A 21135-nucleotide genomic window follows, 5' to 3' on the forward strand; every position below is an offset into this window, starting at 1 on the left:
TAGAAACATAAACAGGACAGAAAACACCAATGATACTTTTGAGGGCCATGCTTCTTCATGTCCTTGATTTTTAAAAAAGTATTTATTAATTTTTTTTTCAGGATTAAGTATTTAATTTGGCAAATACCTACTGCACAAAAAAAAGATATGACAGGCAATTTCTTAACAAACATACACTCCTGTCATCTGGGTGTCTGTAAAATTAATCTATTCAATACATGCTCTTAAACTATGTTTGTTTTTGCTTTTGTGGGTTTTTTCAATTGAGAAGTAAACCCTGTGATTTTCTCTGCAATTCCTCTTCTGCATTATTGGCTTCTCACTGACCTTGCACCTGCATTGAGGCTACCATTCACACTCAAAAATGTCTAAGATTTTTCTCAGCTCTCCAATTTGTCTTTTTGAACAGAATTCTCCTGTACCAAGGTGAAAACACTCAGAAATAATTTTGCAATTTTTCATCTTTTTCAGTGCTCAAATATCTCAAATTCAATGTGTGCACTGTTAAATGTTCATTAAATTCCTTCTCTCAAAAACATGATTTGCTTGAAACCTTGAGATAGCTGTTTGGGTTGTGTCTGTATATGCCTATTTTCACAGGAAAAATTAATTTAAAAATACTGTAGAGTACACAGCTGCCTTTAGAATTTGATAATGTTTTACTTCCTTTAAGTGAAAAATGTTGAATAGTGATTTCTGAGAAACTGTCTCTACCCCTCCTCTTACATTTTTCCCCTCTTTTATTTATGAATAGGTTTGAGCTGACTCTAATGCATATTTGACCTATATATCGTTAAAAATTTTTATTTGCTCTGATTTCTTTTTGTTGGTGTTATTTGTGAATGTACTGGTTTTGGCTGGGATAGAGTTAATGTTCTTTACAGTAGCTTGCATGTTGCTATGTTTAGTATTTGTGACCAAATCAGTGTTGATAACACAGGACTGTTTTTATTATTGTTGAGCAGTGCTTACACAGAGTCAAGGTCTTTTCTATTTCTGTCCTAATGAACTGGAGACTATTGTGCTGCATGTGAAGTTTATTGATCTGTTTTTCTTACATGCTTAAAAGTGGATATTCCTTGGCTTCAATGAATAATCTGTTTGCATGGAAAATATTCAGATTACAGCACAGGAGTAGCTACTACACAAAATAACCCAGTGGAATTATCTGTAAAACACCTGGAATTAACAGCATATAAATATTACTTTGTTTAAAAGAAATGTAAAACATTGCTTTTGTGATCAGTGAAGTGATTACCACATTTTTGTTGTGCACTTGTGTTGCAGGTTTTACAAAATCAATAGTTTTGTCCTGTCTAGCAACTCTTCAGAAAGGAGAGGTGTATTATTGTAATAACACGTGTAATAAGTGTAGTATGTGTAATGAATTTCTATCCACCACAGGCACCAGAAATCCTTCTACCTTGGAAGCTGAATTACTTCGTACAAATACTTTATTTTTATTTCTCACACTATCTACTTATTACATGTTACTTCAGTGGCATTCAAACAGATTAACTTTCTTTCCCTTTCAGATTTGAGTACACAGGCATAATACTTGTCCCTTTCCCAGGAAGAGCTGGTAAGACTTCTATAAATCAGATACTTCTTCAAACTGTGTGTTACTCAAGAAAACCATGCAGTTTTCCCAGGCTGAGGCATCTTTCTCCATATGTTCTTAAAGAAGTTGTGTCAACTCTATTTAATTAGCATTGACGTGATATCAGCTGACGACTGTACAGGCTGTTCAGAGACATTGGTGTTGCAATGTGGTGTTTCTTTTCATTGTGGGATGACTCTGCACTACTGGCCTCCATCATAACAAATTAAAGTTTAACCCATTCATGTTCTGGAAATAACGGGTTTTGCCAGGTGCAATTAGACTTTTATGTAGGTGTAGAAACCTTTTGTGGAAAAGTTTCAGCTTGAATAATTTAATGGGAAAAAGCTGTAACCATTTTAGGATTTCTGGATAAATAGTTCTCAGACAATAGTTAACAACGTCTATATACACACACCAAAGTTCACATTGTTGAATGTGTGAGAAATAAGGGAAAGAAGAACAGATGAGAGAAATGAGAATCCAGTTTTCTTCATGCTGAATTTATATCAGAATCTCAGTAAGGCAGAGAAAGGATCTGAAAATTGCAAGACAATTTACTGTTGAGCTCTCAGGCAGATGGAGTCTGTTGTGTTATTCTTCTACTCTAAACAGTAGATTAATACCTTCCAATTAAATGTACATTTCAGAGTAGGAACATTGCTGTGGCCTTGCAAAAGTCAGCAAGAGTTGAAGTGATTCATAGTAAGACTCTTGTGGGAATTCTGAAGTAAAGTTCCAAAATACTTATGGAGAAAACAATGCCTGTCCTGAAAGACTGAACTGTGCTTCTCAAATTCTTTTTATATAGCCTATTTTTATTCATCTAGTTCTGCATAAAATGATACTGCTGTGTGAAAAGTATACTGTAAACAGTATACTCCCCCTCTTTCTGTTGCGTAATACATCTTCACATTGCTCTTAGTTCAGAAATTTAAAGTACATTAGTCAGTTACTAATTATTTATTAAACAGAATAGTTCTCAGTGTAAGTTATTTTGGAAGTTTGCATCGCTTTTCTGGTTCCCAGCATATCTCACACTGTGAGACGTTTCCCATCACTTTAGAGCACTTGGTGGCCTCTCTCTTTGCTCTCTCTATTTTTTGGCACTCAGCTGTGACACGGCCTGCATCTCTGTCCTGATACTATTAGTTCAGATGCAAACAATAAGGAATCATGTAGTTTTATTGCCTGAACTGGAGACCAGTACAACAGGACAAAATCTGGAAAATAAAATTCCGATTTTAATATGTGAAAGCTTCTTTCCAGTGAAATCCATGAAGAAAGGGATATGTGAGAGAAGTTACAGAAATCCCAACATCATAGATTTTTGTAGAACAAGCAATCTTGTCTGGAAAGAGCTGTCTGTATTGAGTTATGCTGGATGATCTAACCCAGCAGGGGCTGTCTAGGATTTTTTTTTGGATGACATAGAAAGACTGAATACAAAAGATAAGGAGAAAAGTTGACTTTGAAATCCTATATTACTGTTCTAATAATCTGATGTGATAATATCTAGCAACAGGAGGGACGTAAGCTGGTATTGAGGTGAACTGCCAAATTAAAACTCTGAAGTTTCACTTAAACCCTTCTACTAGGTTGCTTATTTCTCACTCAATAGAGTAACACTTTTTAATTGTAACTTTTTCTAACCTTTTTTGAAAACTATTATTTTATCACCAGAAATTGTATTCCTGTAACCTCAGATATCAGTGAATAACATTTTTGAAGCACTTGATGGAGACAGTTACATGAGTTTTCAAAGGATGATATTTTTATAAAGCTTTTTTCAACTTATTTCATGCTTAATTTTCTTTGCAGTTTTCCCAGTGGAAATACTCAACATTCTCATTGAAAAAGCTACTTTTTCAATTTTCTTTTTAAAATTCCATTTGAGATTACTTTGAAGAAAACAGAACTTCTTTCAGGTAAATAGAGTACTACAGATGTGGAAAAAAAGTTAAATTGTTCTTTTAGTTGGTTTTACTTCATGCCTAAAGAATTGCATGCATTTTAGGAAGGTCTCAACGACTTTTCCAAATTGTGTTATCTGATGCTGGGAAGCAGCACCAGGTTCACAGAAGTCCTGTGGATAGCCACTGATAAAGTAGGGAGTGTGAGGGAATCTACTTTGATATTGCTAGTACATTTCCATTAAAAATTGTGTAATGGTGTCTGAATAAATTCTGAATTTTTATGATGGCCAAATACATTGCATAATTTGAACATCATTGGTATATCTTGAGGGTGGTTGTAGAGTAGAAACCTGGTACACTTTGTTTCTGTACGCTGCCACTGCCAATCCTGCACTTGCACAAAATTGTGTGTTTTGGCTGGGAAAAAGAATACTCAGTTCTATCATTAGGCAATAGAATTGAGTAAGAGATGGGATCTTGTGCTGTGATGGAGAAATGAGAAGTTCTCTTGGAAATACACTAGATGGTTAAGAATTTTTATGTAACATCAAAGCCAAAGGACTAAACAACAGGCTGCTGCTTTGTAGAGGTAACAAGATTATTTGCATTTTTTAACAGTTGTTTTGATGTTTGTTATCTTCTAGACATGAGCCAGTTTCAGAGGGTGGGAACAGCTGTCCACATTGATAGGGATATCTCATTCCTGTTGCCTGCTTTCTTCTGACAGTGATAGTGCCTGCTATCAGAAACAGGATATGGAAGTTTGACAATTCCTGTGTACTCTCATACATCCACTGTTTACGTAAATCAGAGGGAAATACTTTCACTCAGCATTACTTGTAGGTTTAATGGAGAACACATCCAAAAAGACTAAATTGAAAAGCCTGTGTACCAAAAAAGTGCTTCATTAAACATGCAGAGGAAGCTGCATGCATTTCAGATGTGTAAATTTTTTACTCTTTTTCTTTCCTCACCCTGTAGGAAGACAAAAGGAGAAAGACTTTGCTGTCCCACTTTTGGGGATTTCCTAATAATTTTGATCCCTGTTTTTCTGTTTACAAAAAATACAAACATTGTAAAACAGCTGCTGAATATTCCCACTTATGTATTCTGCCTGACTGTAGTCAGTTTTGGTGCTCAGGATCTGCCCTGTTTACAGTGACTGAAATGGATAGATTTTCCAAGTTTATTGGATTTGTTTCTAACAGTATAAATGAATTATTCTGCATTGCATTAATTTTTTTTTTCCACTGTGGAAGTGTTTTAGGAAAAAGAACAAGATTAGAGTAACTACTAGACAGAGTGTTCCCAAAAAGCCCAGCAAACAAAAGGAAGCCAAGATTGCGACAGATAAGGAATGTCATTACGAACATAGCTAGAGGCTATTCTGACTTGTGGCCATAAATGCTGGAAGTAATTTTCCTCCTGGATCCTTTTTAAATATAGGAACAGAATAAAAGTCTGATGATTGCAGGTATAGTGCGTGGGAGATACGGAAAGGCCATGTAAAATATCTGGGCAATAGGATGAAGGTGCATGTGTATGAATTCATAACTCCTAACTGTTACATTTTTTAGGATGTTACCACTAATCCACCAGCATCTATGATGAAATTACATAACTTGTTATCAGAACTTCCTTGCTTAGCAGTCAAATAATGTGGTAGGATGTCCCTGTTCTTACACTCTGAACAGTATGTTCACAGAATTGCTTAGAAAAACTCTTCAGTTCTGTTTTCATTATGTCAACTACAAGAAGTACATGCAGAAGCTTTAGGCACTTTAATAATTAACTGGAGAACTGTCAGGATCGATTAAAAATACCCCACAAACACTGTATATATGAAACAAATTAAACCTGCTGAGATAATAAATTAAAAAAAAATTGATTTCCAGAACACTACTGTGGCTAGCACAGTTTTTCCCATGGGAAGTTTTCTTGTGTTTTTGTAAATAAAGATAAAGTTTGGATGTTTTGGAACAGTGTCCCAGAACTTGGACAGTGCAAGCCTGGCCAATCAGGCCTGGGGGAAGGCTTCTGACTGACCAATCTGGGTGACTTTTGAGAACTCTATAAATGTGATGAAATCAAAACAATAAAGGTCATTCCTTCTTGCCACTGAGAACCGATGCATTCATTACTCTGCTAGCTGCTCAACAGCGACACACTACCTTCTTCGTTAGCACAGATCAAATAGTGTATATGTTTATCTCTAGGTGCACATTTTTTATGTTTATCTCTGAGTGTTTTTTTCTATGATTAATAGCTAATTACCAGGTTTTATTTACAGCAAAAGCAGCAGTACTCTCGCTGCTTTCTCATGAGATTTTGATAACACTTATGTTTATATATTATACACATGCTCTTTAATCTCTTTATAAATACGTTCTTTATAAGGATTTTTTGGTGTTAAAATTTAGTTGCAAACCTTGCTATTGTGTTTTTGACTCAGCTACAATTTTCAGTTGCATTTCACAGCTAATTCTTGTAAATTAAAATTGGCATCATGTTCACAAAAAAATATAGTTTATTGCTTATCTGGCCATCTCATTTTTCCAGTTGCATATTTCCTGTAGTTCACTGATTTTTCCTGATTTTTAAAAAATTTATATTTTACCTGTAAACATTTTTTCCCTTACTATTTATTCTGCACTTTAAATTAATTATTTCCCAAAGCTTTGTTTGTACTAAACCCTGAGGGCAAACCAATTGCCCTCATTTTAGATTCAGTAAAGAATCTTCCAGACCAAACAGAAGTGAGGTTCTGGTGGCCTAAACAGAGTTTGTACATTACAGGAACCCTTCCTTTAAAATTCAGTCTGCAAGTTGAAGTTCTTAAAATACAAAATCACAGCACTTAAGAGTGAAATAGTCTTCTATGCAGTAGTTGGGAAAGGGGTTGATGTTGGTGGTAATCTTGCAGACCATTTCATTTTTCAGTGCTTTCCCAAAGAAAGTGTTGTTTTGCTTTCCTCCACTAATTAAATGCTTGCTAGGTGCAAAGAGCAGCCCTGGCTGCTATAAAAAGGACATTAAAGTGGTTAAAGAGCTACCCAGAATTTTGTTAAAATGCTCCATAGCCACCAAGTGCCTGTACGAATCTTGCCAAACAAAATGCTATCTCCTTTAAAGAAAATTGTAAAAGCTCATAGACCTCTTAAAGGTAGGACTTAGTCTTTAAAGTCTTCCTCTTTCAAAGTGTTCCACTGTAAAGTGTAGTTATTAATTTCGGCATAATCAAGCGTAGAAAATAAAGAGTAGGCTTCATTCATGTGGGACTAGGAACTGTAGTAAAATATAACATAGCAGTGCAGAATGTGATTACAAGACAGGGCTTTCTACAATCTATTTAATTTTGCTTAAATTTCCCTTGTCTGGATCCCCAGCAAGATTATGGATAGCACAGAGAAAAATTATGAAGTAACTAGCATTCCAGAAATTGTACAGTGGACTCTGGAGGAAAGCATGCAAGCAAATTAAATAATGCATAATTTCATTAGCAGTTAGAAATTGTGTTGATCAGGATAAAAAGAAAAGCTGGCAGTTGACAATTTTTATCTCAAATGAAGTGAAATTATTAAGTAGAATCAGCTGAATTAAAAAATTATACATAATTAATATGGGCCATTCACTTAAGAGTTCAACTCAACCATTCTTCTGGGTCCTTTCCAATTCAAACAATTCTGTGGTCTGATGCACATCAGAAGGATGGAAAGCTGGTTTCAGTGGCTCTAACTCTAGGCTGCTTTTCCCAGAAGAGGCTCACCTACATAACCCATATTCAGCAAAAATTATGTTTGTGGAAAAGGGATTCTTGGTAAGTGTTTTCTTGTTAAGAGAAAGATTTTTGGTTTTGTTGTGCTATTAGTCATGTAAAGGTTTGGGGTCTAAGTCAAAACATGAGCTGAGTAAGAGACAAAACCAGAAAACACTGTGTAATGTTTCTATTGTAACTTCTGGTGTTATTTAGAATTTCAGTTTTACTTATTATGACCTCAATTTTTCACAGTTTTCTAAGGAGATTTTAAAATCCTTTTGCTAATCCCAAACAGAAACTGCTAAGTACTAACTTCTGCAAGTTCCTCTTCTTCAGTAAGGGCATTTTGAGAAAGTGGCTTAGGATCAATATCAGTGGTTTGATAGACCCAAGGACAGAGAAGAAGGCTCCAACAAGCTTCTGGATGAAAGAGGCACTTGAGCGTGGTGTAGCAAAAAATAGGAGAAGGAAAAGAGGGTACCTGCTCCCAGAAACAAACCATTTTTCATGTTCTACTTCTGTCTTTTGCTGAGAAGAAATTGTTGGTAGAAGACAAAGAGGGGACAGTCTGACACTGCCTAAAAACCATATAGTACTTCCATTTTCCTTGGTTTTCCATACACACTCTAAGAAGGTCATTGCTGTCAATCTTATAACAGGAAGTCAGGACTTATAATGAATGTAATTTTCCTGAAGCAAACGTTTTTACTCATACTAGGGTTACTGATTTTACACTGTGGTATTTATTCTGAGAATAAATTTCACACGGCAATGTCCCAGAAAATAGGAATTTCACAAGACATTTTACTTCTGATCTTTCTCTCCATATTTTCTTTATATTTAGTTCAAGATCTTTTATATTCTTCTGTAGCATTAGCTGGTGCAAGGTTTCTAGTGAGAGAGAGAACATTCGTATTTATTAAAAAATGGTTTCATAGGGTACCAGAAATCACAAATTGTTTGGAAATTAATGATACGTGGAATCCTATGATTCAGAACATGCAAGTGCAGAGAAATGAAAGAATGAAGCCAGCTAAAAGGCAGAGAAAAAAACCTGAAACTAAAAAAGAAAAAATTATAAATTTAATTCCCCCAAAATTTATAGCTATAGATTGGCAAGTGTCCTCTATGGTTTGGAAATGAAATATTTAGTTAATCCAATAGGCTTTTCTCCTCAGGCCAGCTGTATGAAAGAAAAGCAGAACATGCAAGCCTGGTCATGTACTTACAAACATCTTTCTGCATGATCAGGATGTGAGTTTGCTAGTCATCCTTGTGCCTCCATGATCCACACCAGAGCTGATGTCAGTGCTACCTAGTAATGTGAACTGGCTCAGCCTTCTGAAAGTTGTCACACATGTTGTGAGGTACAAAGAATGCTGGATTACTGTGGCACTTTGCCAGCAGTTTAGAGGAGCAACTGTTTGGCTTGTTTAGAGGAACAACTCCTTGAGGAAGTCTGCAACAGGACCAAATGGGATAAACATCTGGCAGTGAAAGAACAGGGTCAGCATGGGTATAGGCAGGTTCTTGATTCCACTGTCTGTTCTCTTTCAACCTGTCGTTCTCAATTTCAGTACTATCTGTGTGTTTAAGCATGTCCTCATAAGTTGTGGGTTTTCAATAAACTCTCTTTTGGGTTTTTTTTTTGTTTGTTTTTTTGGGTGTTTTTGTTTTTTACACAAGAAACGGAAGGTGGTATACTTTTGTTGCATTTTTTCTCATGGAGCCTGTGTGGTAAAAGTGATTATCGTTGAGTTGGAAAAAACCCCAAATGAACATAGATGCATATTGAGCTGTCTATGTTTCTTTTTGAAAAATTCTTAGGAACAATCATGTTTGTGCTACAGGTTGCATGTATATTACTGCATATTGCCACAAAGGATACTAGAAACATGATAATTTGGACTTTTTATGAAACTTCATCCGTAGCAATGCAATGTGACCTTCAAAAACCTGCCTGGCTACCTCAAGTGTTTACAAGAGAGGAGGGAGGATATGGTGTGCTGTTACATAGATGTTTTAAAATAATATTAGAAAGAAAGTATCTTTCAATTCTTTAACCAATCAGTTTCCTTCCTTCTAAAATATATTGTACTTTGAAGCGTAATCTGTTTGCAGTGTGGTATGATAAATGTCTGTCAACTAGTGTTCATGAAAAAATAGAAATCATATTTGAATATCAGTTAGTATTTAAAAAATAAAATCGCTACCCTTGCACAATAAGGTACCACTTAAGTAGGGTCAGAGTGAGTTTTAGTTCCAAAGAGGTCATGGATTCTTGAGAAAATACGAGTTCAGGCTAATAATGGTGAAAATGCTTTCTATGGTGAAATAGCATACATTATCTTTGAAATAGAAATATTTTGCCCTGAGTTCCCTACTTGCCAAGGCAAATAATGTTAGTAATTGCACCTAATACTCCTAGTCTGAAACAGACAAAAAAAAATTTGAGGACTATGTTTATCACTGACAATAAAATTTTCATATGAAGTGTTTCTTATCCTTTGGATAAAATGGAATTTCTGGGTTTTCCCTTAATACTAAAAAAAATGTTAAAAATCTTTTCAACATGATGCTAGCACAGAAAAAAATATTTTCTTAGAAATTACAAGGAAATCAGAGGCATGAAAATATTTAACTAATTTAGATATTGATGTTTTTATGTGAGGAATCCTGCCTTAATAAAGTAATCTCATTTAATTTCTTCACCAAAAGGGTTAAGTACTAAGAACAGGCTGCCCAGTAATGTGGTGGAGTCATCATCCCTGAAAGTGTTCAAAAAAAACATGTGGATATGGCATCTGAGTACATGGTTTAATGGTGAATATGGTTGTGGTGCTGGGTTGACAGTTGGACTTGGTGATCTTAAGAGTCTTTTCCAACCTTAATAATTCTACGATTTTATAATTTGCCTTCCATTTTGAAAGTTGTCTGCTTTTGCAAATATAAAAAGTGCTGTATCTCCATAAATTCTGCAACAGGGGCCTCTGAGTATAAGTTCCTTCCTTAGCCTTTCAGTCCATTTTTCCAGCTTGCTTTCCAAGCTTGGAAATGTGTTTTTTGATATGATTTGCAAGCTGTATGATTAGGACCTCCTAGGGATGCATTTGCTGCATAGTCCAGATCAGGTGAACAATTCCTGCTGGTACATAGACCAAGAAAGGGGAGGAGCAAGGTAGGTACAGTAATCTCCCCAGACCTCCTCCTTGGCAGAATTGATGTTGGAAGGATACACAAGAATTCAGATTATTCTATTTCATCTCAGTCTGTCATGTCTATAGTTTCCTTATTGTAGCGGCATATCATGGCCCAGGAAGCCCTTTGATATGTTAGATACCTCCTCTTCACAGCCAATTCCGGGCCAGCGCAGGAAAAACACCTCCTTTTCTCAGACCAGGTTAGATGTGCTCTTCCTGTTCACCAAGGGTAACAGAAACAAGGAAAACATTGTCTGTGGTGCCCTCATGCTGCTAGCAGCACGGGTTTTTTCTGCCATAAACAGAAATTTCCCTTCTTTCATCAGTTTGTGCATGTGGAAGTAGAACCTCTGCTGTTTCAGGCGGTGGCCAACCTCACAACTGGTTTCAGGTGTCTGTGTATTTTTTTCCTTGCCATTACACTACAGGTAGAAGTGTTATCATGAGATAAAATCCTGCAGCCCATTCTTCTGTGTGTAATTTCTAAACCTCTGGATCTGGTCATGGAAAGTAGAACTATGCAGCCACACTTAGTGATTACAAGAAAAATCCAAACTTTGCACCATTTTGCCTTTCTCTTCTTTCTGACCCAAAGCATAAAACTTGACTTCTTTTTAGGAAGGAAATTCCTAGCCATACACCGACACTGTATGGTGGATCTTTTTGACGTTGCTTGCCACCATTTGATGTGAGCTATTTGCCGACAGATTAGAGTTCAGGCTGGTTGTGGGCTGTAATGGTGGTCTGAAAATGAATAGCCCCAGAAGCACCATAGTATATAGTATATAGCCCATGTAGAGGGTGTTAAAAAAGTAATGTGTGTCCTAGGTTGCAATATAGATGTAGTTTTCTATTACCACCAGCTGTGGGCCGTTAGCTGCCATCACCTGCTAATGACCCACCCTGCATGACAGGCAATGGGCCATCAGGGACCCACCGTGTGACTCATGGACTTATCCCATTGTGAGATGCTCTGCCCAGGAGGGAGGAACCAGGTGTTCCCACCTGGATATAACCTGGCCTTGGAACTGCCTGAGCGAGCCCTGTCTACTGGGTTCCCAGAGGACGAGAGCTACCACTGGATCTTCAGCTGGAGACTAGACCTTCACAGGATCACCGCTTCAACTGGACTACTTCAGTTGGACTGCTACTACCACCCTAACAGGGTGTTAGGTTGTATCTGACTTTGTCAGTGCTTTACCTTGTATTATTTCACTTATTTTTAATTTCAATCTTGACTTGTGATCTCCCACTGGTTTGTTTTCAAACCAATAAAATGTGCAAGAATCTTAGAACAGGTGGGAAGGGACACTGAAAAATCATAAGGTCCAACCTTTAATAAGAAATGGAGCAAAGGTAAGATTATCCAAATGATCTAAAACATCATAGAGCTCTTAGCCCCAGAGGAGATGTCCCTAAGAAGGCTGTCCTGAAACTTGTATGGATTCTTGTCTGTCTCCTTATGTTTTATTATTTTGACTGACACTGGTTTATGTTCTTCCCTCATGGGAATTTTGACACTTCACCTCTCAGGCTGTGGACTGATCTATAGACAGTGGGTGACAAATTTCTTTCCAAGTTCCTCTCTGTTTAGTCATCTGATGAATGTGCTTCACCAAAATTCAAGCCAAACTTACCCAATACCAGTTTGATTCCAAAGAGCATGGGAAACACTGATTCTGTGTCCTCTAAGGCTGTAAATATCAGGCTCTACAGTCACTTCCTTGATGACTACCTTTACTTTACCTTCTCCTCCTTGACCATCAGACACCCTACCTCAAAGTGTAAAAAATGAAGTTTCAGGTGTGGAAAGGTCAAATATGAAAAATAATGTAATTTCATTTCAGCCTAGCACTAGCAGAAAATGAAATTAAAAACAATGCTTTACTTGATAAGGAAGAACTGATTGCATGTAGAGAGGCCCCAGTCCTCAACTATCAAATGTTCTATCTGAAACCACATCATTTAGAACAGGAAACCCAGAAAAATATGTTTCCTCCAGATCGTGTTGACGTAATGGTGTATATAAGGTAATTAATATTCTGGATTTCCAGCTGGCCTACTGAAATCCTCCAAGGCAAAATGATATGAGAAAGCAAACAAAACATTTCCTTTCTTTTCCAGAGAAAGATAAATAGGAACATCTAAGCAAGCCCTGACAAGCTTTGAAATCTGATATGAAATTCGATTGTATTATACCACCTAAACAGGATGCAAGAGTTGTTGAGAGTTGGTTGTTCCACTAAATAAACCTCTATTTAGGAGCAAAAAAGTAACAGTTGGTGACCAGAAACTCTTTCAATCCAGAGCTAAAATGTGGTGTATGAGACTAAGAAGCTTAATAAGCTAAACCATTTTCTAGACATTAGAGGAAGCAAAACAAATCATCTCTCAAAGTGTTTATTGTTTGAGCCATTTACTTAGGAAACAGCTCTTGTCAGCATAAAATTTGCACAAAAATAGTAGAACAGATCTCTGAATGGTGGAGACCAATTATTTTGGTATTGCATCCAACTTTAACTTAAAGAGCAAATAGATGTGCTTGAAGTTTGTTACCCTTTCCACAGTCCTTTCCCTAATTTGATTAAGTAGATGGAGAGAAAGAGCAAAAGAGAATGTGCTTTCTCTGTGCACATAAAGGTGGCTGTTGATCTGCAGTCGGCTGAAGTCGATGGTTCTTGTGATAAATTGATTAAATTTGCTCTTTTGGTGTATCTACCAACTTCTGTTAGAAGATACACTATCCTCATGGATTTTAAATCTGTTCTTTTAATCAAAAGTGTGATGTAAGCCAAGAAGTTTGTGTTTAACCAGCTTCAAGTTCTTGCCTTTTTGACCTCCAAGTTAGAGGGTGGTGCAGGATGTAAAAAAATACACTGGTCTCCACTGGATTTAATGAGCACAGTTTTAAAACTAATTTTATACAAATTTATCACTCTATTTACTTTTTTTGATATGTGAGTGGAATTATGTATCCAACAAGAGATATGCAAACCCCTCAAACGCTGCCAAAGAATACAAGTTATACAAGCGGGCATGTCACAGGCTGACTTAGTGACTCAAGTCTTGGCAGCTGCCCTATAAACAAAGCTACTGAATTGGTCTGAATCTGTCTGATCATAGAACTTTTTATGCAGCTCACTTTCAAAGACGTGCTGTAAAGAATTACTGGAGAGTGAAAATTTAATCAAAATGCACGAATTACTAATGATTTGAAAAATTAGAGTAGGCATTAGAAATTCAGTTATAATAGTTGCATTTCAGTCTCTGAGTTTTAATCAGATATGAATACATATTAAATCTAAACCAAAGATTTGCAAATCAAAATACATTTTCTTTGTAATTTGCATTTCTGCTTTGGGAGTCAGCCAAACACCAACGCCAGATCTTCTGATCACCTGATCAAATTTTTTTAAAAAGCAGGTAAATATTGAGGATTCAGTAGTTGTAGTTGCTTTACAAGAGATTAGGGGCCTGATTATATATTCAGAGTGTTTAAATATACAAAAACTACTGGAATGGAAAGAAAAAAAAAAAGTAAATAAAAAATTAGAAACCAATAACTATGTTTCTGCAGGTCAGATCTTTCCTCAAAGTTTTAGTACTATAGATATAGCCAAGTTCCAAGACAGGGTAGTCAAGCTGTTTGTTAGCAGTTATTTGCCAGTTTATAGATGTGCAAAATTTACTTATATTCCAGAGTTCAATAGCAATGAGTGTGAAGCATTAATAGCTGTTAAGGATATTTTTACTTTATCACAAGCCCCCCTTGGGAAATCCCAATCAATATTGAAAATTTAGAATGATTACTATACTATAATGCTACAGGCTTTATAGGTAGATTTCTGCTAATATGCACCTGTGATAGTGAAGTCTCATCTTTCTTTCACTTTTTAAATTTCTTCTGGAATGTTGTTTTCTTAGCTTTTCAGAACTGAGGACTCAACCACCTCTGCCTGGAGAAGAGCAAAAGGTATTTGTGGTCAATTTGGTTAGACATTAACATTTCATTTAGAAATTGAGTGAGAACTTAGTTTATGCATATTTTTAACTACTGTTGGCAAATCTTCACAGTTTGTCACATGCTCTGGAGCAGCATTTACTGTTAAATAGTTCCCAAGTCCATGTCAATTAACACTTTCTTCTACATTTTCTCCAGAATTGTGCAGCTCAGAAGCTGTGACTCAATACCTATGGAGATGAATTTTAGTTTTCTGGGATAGCTGGAAAAGCCAAAAAAGACTTTTAACTGAATGTTTCTTTGAATATCCAGAAAATAAGGGAAAATGGAAGCAAAGAGCTAACAATCTCTGACAGCTAATGCAGCCCTTTTTTATCCAGAAGGTGGAGAGCAATGTTGTGCAGGAACAAGGTCTTGGAGAGAGGCAGAAAATTCCAGCTGTTTTTTTTGGGGCATTCTGACATAGTTTTCACCTTCCCTGACTACAAGGGCTGTCCAAAATTCTTAGTCTTCATGGGAAGATTTGGCAAAGAAGGAAAACTCCATCGGGACCAATTTGCAGTCAGTGCAGCTAATGCCTCACTGCTATATGCTCTGTCATTATTTTTTGTCTAGCACGGAGACTTGAGCACAGATTCAGCTGACTTGTAGGCTGGTTCAGCCTCACCGAAGTTGATGACATCTTAGCATTTCCCTGAAGATTAGCGTGCAAATACTGCTTTACATACAGATGTTTCTGCAACAAAACAAATGTTTCAGGGCTGAAGTTTCATTTAGTTTGAGATCAAAAATGTTTTGTTTTAATTGCAGCATCAAGGATTGAAATTTACAGAAATTAAGTACGATTAATTTGATTACGATTGCTTTTCAAGCTGTTGCTAATTGTAGATGCCAAAACCAATGTCTAATGTGGTTTTAGTCCTTGTGTCTGTTAAACAGACTCCACAGATATTTGTTGGCACCACGTACTATTTTAATTTATGCTACCAATGTGTTTTCAGGGCCACATTGTTTTAAGGAACTCTCATTGGAAATGGAGCTTGAATTTCATTCCAGTGCATAGATTACTGAACCATCTTTCCTCCTTAAGCTGTTTAAATAATTTTTTTTACAGTATGGTACAATGACAAATTGAGGGAAAAATAGTGGCCAGTAGGAAACTTACTATTCATACTAATATTTATACAGACTCTTTGTTGTTCATGGGAATGAACCTCACTCTTTTAGCCACAGAATTTGCACCATGTACGTGCCATAGGCAAATATCCATATTGCAAGATAGAGCTATTTATCTTCACTTGAGTAGCACAAGCTTTGTACTTTATGGAAACATTTTGTTCTATGTTTGTGCTTTTTACTTTTTTTGTTTGGTTGGTTTTTTTGGTTTTTTTGGGGTTTTTTTTTGTGTTTTTTAATGGTTGACAGACATAATAGGGAATGATAAGGAATAATGAGGCTACTCAGATGATATATTTGATGCTTTTTCAAGGAACACAGTCCCAGAGGTTGGCCTAGTGACCATATCTTTGCTTTAGGCCATACTGTAGCACAATTGTTCTTTATAAGCAGAACTCACTCTTGTATTTAGTGTACAATTCTGTTCAATAAATGAAATGTCAATGGGTGTTCTTTTTTGCCTTTTTTGAGTTTTGGTGTTATTGTTTCATTTTGTTCTCCCCTTCTCCAAGTAAAACTTAATAATGCTAGCAGCTTAAACAACCAAAGAAGGAAAATCCATATGAAAAAAAGTAAATTTGCCCTGCCACAAGGATGGCCTAAATGGTCTTAGATATCTTTTCCAATTTAAGTGATTCTATGATTCTAAAGACTCTATCATGAAATATTTGGGAAGTGTCCCATGTATAGCATCACAAACCTTTCAGTGACTGTGATAATCTATGACAGTACATAAAACATAAGAAAATATAAGACAATAGATTTGCCTCAGCAGGTGGCATTTCAGGGACACATATTGTGTGAAAGATCATGCATCAGCTAATATATGAGTGTTTAAATTAAAGAGTAAATCTGATTTTGATATACTTCAGGACCTGAGAAGAAAAATGAAACAGCAAATTCAACTAGGTAAAACATTCTCAATAAAATGTAATTTATACAGATTTAAGTATATTTAATGATTTGAAGAGACCAGATTTGGGAGATAAACATCACTGGGAAATAAAGCTTCACAACTTTTATAAAAGTTGCTACCTCCAGGGACATGCATAGATAGTGAATATTGTTCTAGAACAAAAGATAATTTCTATTGTATGTGTAGTCTATGAGTGTGTACTGGATACATATAAGTGCAGATGTGTGTGTGTACATGTGGAGATATGTAAAGAAACACTATCTGCATTGTCTCTAGTCTTGCATTAATACATACCAAGTACAGTAACCCTCTTAAATCAAAACAACAGCAATAGTTTCGGTAAGTGTCAACTAATTTGTAAGCATTTCTGAGGGCAGTGTATTTAAACAGATTTACAAATGCAGAGAAAGATAAAAGCTCCGTAAAGGAACATTCTATCTCTTTGAAGTGAAATTGCCAGAAGGACTTTGTACAAGGAAGCTGATTCATTTTTTGTAAGAACCATTCCAGAATAAGTAGTAGAGAGTTCATTAGTCTCTTCCCATCTCGGGTATTTCTTGAGAACTGCCCTGTTCATGTGTACATGACGTTAACTGCTTGTAGTGTTAATTGCTGAAATAATTTTCAAGGTCAAATGCTGTACAAGAATCTGAAGTGTTAGTTTTTAAACTAAGTAAATCAGAATAGCTAGATGAGCTAAAATATTACTATTTTTTCTGAAGAGTTTTACATTCCTGTATTCCAAAAATATCTTTATTTCCTCTTTGCTTCTGTGGATTTTGTTTGCAGCTGTGGGAAAGTGCACTGAAAGTTGTGTTTTTGCTATTTTTCTGAATGCAAGCAGAAGTGTGCTTATTCTCATGTCTTGCAGTAAAGAGTTCAAAGCTGTGTGACTGAGAGCCTGATTTCCTATTCTTCTTTTTTTCTTTTCTCAAGATTGTGGCTGCTGAGGAAAGGTTCCATTGCAAGGAAAAAAAGCTGCTGCAATACCTAGAGCCATTTCTCTGATGTGGAGATCATGTGAAATAACAAACTGGCCTTAGAATTTCTCTGAAATCAGTGAAATGAGTGATGTCTTAAGTGAATGTGTTCTCAGTGGTTCTCATCTTCTTCGACGTCACTACAATAAATCTCTGCTTGATGAGGCTAAATCTAGACCCTTCAACCATCCAGAATTCCTGGACCAGACGTCAGACCTGTCACCAGATGATCATCCTGTCCTGTGTAGCCTCTCTCCTCTGTGAAAGGAGGAGGGAGAGCATCCCTCTGATGAAAGGGAAAGCTGGAAAAATGCGATTCTTGTAGCAAGAAATTAATTCTGCCTCTGCATTAGTAATAATGTCTGTAAAGTTTGCCCAGCAGATGCCAGCGATGAATTAGCACAGAGCTTGTGAAAAATAAAAGGACCTGAATACATAACTGTCTCAAATGCTTGAATGATTGCTTGAAATAGTTCCATTTTTTTCATTAAGGTTAATTTTTACTGTGAAGATCTTGACTTTATCCTCTGAATCCCTGAGAGAATAGCATGTTAGACTGTCTCTATACAAGTCAGAAAACACTCAGATTTAAATTTGGGCCACAGTACATAGTCATGGCATTTCATTTAAACAGTGGGGTAAAGTTACTTATTTAAAGTTGTTTCAGGTTTAGCCTCTTTGCACCTTATTTTTACCTGATCTGTTCTCTTCTTGTTTACAGCCTCCATCAGAGTGGAGCACAACTCTTCTTGTTTACTATCCCTTTCTGTTTTAATTTTAAATTTGACCTGACATTAAGCTGTTCCTTTCTGTACTGGAGGGGGGAAAAAAATCTAAGTCATATGGTATTATCCTTCACTTTCATTGCACCATCTGGATTCCTGGAGCTGGAGCTGAAAACTGTCAACGTCTCAATGCAAAGCAAATAGACTTAGCTAAAAGGGAAGTCCAAGTTGGAGAATCAGCCTGTAGAAAGTTTAGAGCAGTTCAACACTGGAAGGAAATCATTATCTGGCAGAAGAGCTCCATCTTGCCCAAAAGCCATAGCACTAAAATCTGATGCAGTTCCTTTAAAGATTAGTCTCATATTCAAGATTTCATTGGAAATCACATTTTGGTTTTATTAAAGTTTATTGTTGGTTTACTGTTTGCGAAGCTTATGTTCCAAATAAGAGGAAAAGGTCTAGTCTCCTTAATTTAAGGAAACTACAAGAAGGATTTTTTATTCCATGGTTCACCCTCTCAATAACAAAATTGATACACATAGGATTTTATGACACTCATAATACAAGTTAATTCCAGGTCATCCTGAACTCTACAGAATGCAATGAATTATCCTCATAATTATGTAGATTATATACCTCTTAAGTGCTTTGAATTAAGGCATTAAATAATACATACAAACTAACACTGTCATGTAACAAAGCATGTGAAATGCCTTATGATGTCAGCTTTTGTGTAGGATCATAAGCACTGAAAAAAATTGAGTTCATAAGTAATATTTATTCTTTACCCCTAAGAAAAATGATATTTGAAGCTCTAAGGACCCACTGAAAAGTAAACTTGGGTTGAGTGTTCATTCCAAGTAATAATCACTATATGAGTCTAGAATATTACTTGTTATTTTATGTTCTTGGCAATTAGTGTATCTCATTTAAAATATTTATTTTTTCTTTTGGCTGCGTTTCCCTACAAAACTGGAACAGTTGTCTTTAAATTATGGTCTCTCAGGCAAAATAAATTAAGTCTTGGAATTATGTCAAGACTTTTAACTGAAGTTTCAAAACAGTCTTTGTGCAAAAAAGTGAAACTCACTTTCCCCCTTCAAGTCATCTTTCTACCTACTGCTTCTCTGGTGTTTCTCTCTGTAAATCAAACATATGCTCTTTTTCTTTCTTACTGGAAGGCTTCCAAAGGTTGGGCGGAAGTCTTACAGGAAACCTTTCCAAAACATATGTAGGACTTGTTCTTCCTGTGCAGATAAAACCCTCAGATGTGTTTAAATTCAGACTATCTGAAACTGGAAAGCTGTAATATTTGGTTTGGGGCACTTTTTAATTAAAAGCTAGAAATTTGATGGCTATTTTTCACATTAGGATTTGCATCAAGGATTTTGCTTCAGTTGTACATGTTTCTTTCAATGAGTTCCAGATGTCCTAATAATTTGAGATTTATCTTTGTTTAAATGTTTATTTGATTCTGAGACTTCCTTATCAGATTATCAGATGGAAATCAGTGCTGTATATGCCTTTCATGAAATTTTCTGTATGGCTTTGGTTTGAAAACATCTGTCTTTTGAGTTACAAAATTAATCCAGAAGAAAAGACCTATACATATACGATATTATTTAAATTCTTTCCCAGATACAGGTTTAGATTTTTCAGGTGTCCTGGAGTCTAATTGTATGCTTTATGAATTTAGTTTTTTCTTGCATGACAATTTATATACCACATAAATGGAATCTTAGAACAATGCCAATTCATGGAATTAGAATTTTATAGAAGTACAATATCACAAGTTAATAGTACAATGACTAAAGTGATTAGCTGCAATTAACTTTACATTTCTTTCTGGTTTTCTCCCTTCAGGAAGCATACATTGGACTCCTGGTCTTTTATTAGTAACATTATTAAATTACATATGCTTTCACTTATTCCCTGGAAAATCAACCCACCCTGTTTAACAGATATTTCTTCTGGGGTATCAAGGAGCAGAGATGAGCAAAACCAGTCAAGACAGCAACGTATCATCACCAATATTCCTCTAGTTATTTGAAGTGAAACTGCTGAAGCTAAGAGAAGCTGCTGAGTCACTGTCTTAGTGTGTTTGGTGTTTATATGATTTGCATGTACTATCATTATTATCAAATCTTCCCTTGTTTCTAAACTAAGTTGAAATGCTGCTTAACAAGTAGACACACAGAGGTAGATGATTAGCATTAGGACCTAACTAACGCATGCTGACTTCATGTTTACATCACATCTTTTACACTATTCTGCCATGTATTGGGAAATTCTCTGATTTTAATGAGAGAAATATAGAAACTAATATTATCAAATCAGATAGTAGTTTTTAATCCAGAGGGATATAGAGATGCTGTCAGGGATGCTAAAGCTGTGGCTAGCATCATGTGTGCTTTCAAAATGGGCTTTAAAAATAGTGTTAACATAACCAAAAAATGGAGGCATTGGTAGAATGATGAGTAATTCAAAGTACATGTTTCTGTTTCTTTTCTTTTCTCCACAGACTTATTACTTCCTGACTTCCACAGAACGTAAAGTACTATTGTTTCCACTCCTTCAGTTACAATACTAAAAAAATGATTAGTGCAATTAAAGTCTGTACTCCTAAGAAGGGTAAATATTAACTTCCCAGTTTTCCCAGGAGCTATTAAATCTTATGCTATGAGCCTAATTAAATTACCATGCAAAAAATTATTTTTGTTAGGCATGTAACTCATGAAGTGTGAAGGTTTGTTGCATAAATGTAGCTGGGGATTGACTTAGATTCAGAAGGTCCAGTAGTGCTCAGGAGGTAGGAAGCTCAATTTTTTTCATTGTCACTATATGACATGCTACATCTCAGAATATGTACTGTGAAACCTAAAGGGACATGTATAAAACATGATA

General features: G+C 35.9%; 1 long non-coding RNA gene across 1 annotated transcript; it reads left to right on the top strand.

Annotated features, from left to right (window-relative positions):
* The first annotated feature begins 4014 nt into the window (after positions 1-4014).
* On the top strand, positions 4015-17945 carry LOC146438254 (uncharacterized). Its single transcript, XR_014852039.1, has 2 exons — positions 4015-4105; positions 17463-17945. It is a non-coding gene; the product is annotated as an uncharacterized LOC146438254 (long non-coding RNA).
* Positions 17946-21135: the final 3190 nt, after the last annotated feature.

The sequence above is a fragment of the Lichenostomus cassidix genome, chromosome 4, assembly GCF_008360975.1.
Source record: "Lichenostomus cassidix isolate B80296 chromosome 4, HeHo_3.0, whole genome shotgun sequence".
NCBI classification, from domain to species: Eukaryota; Metazoa; Chordata; class Aves; order Passeriformes; family Meliphagidae; genus Lichenostomus; species Lichenostomus cassidix.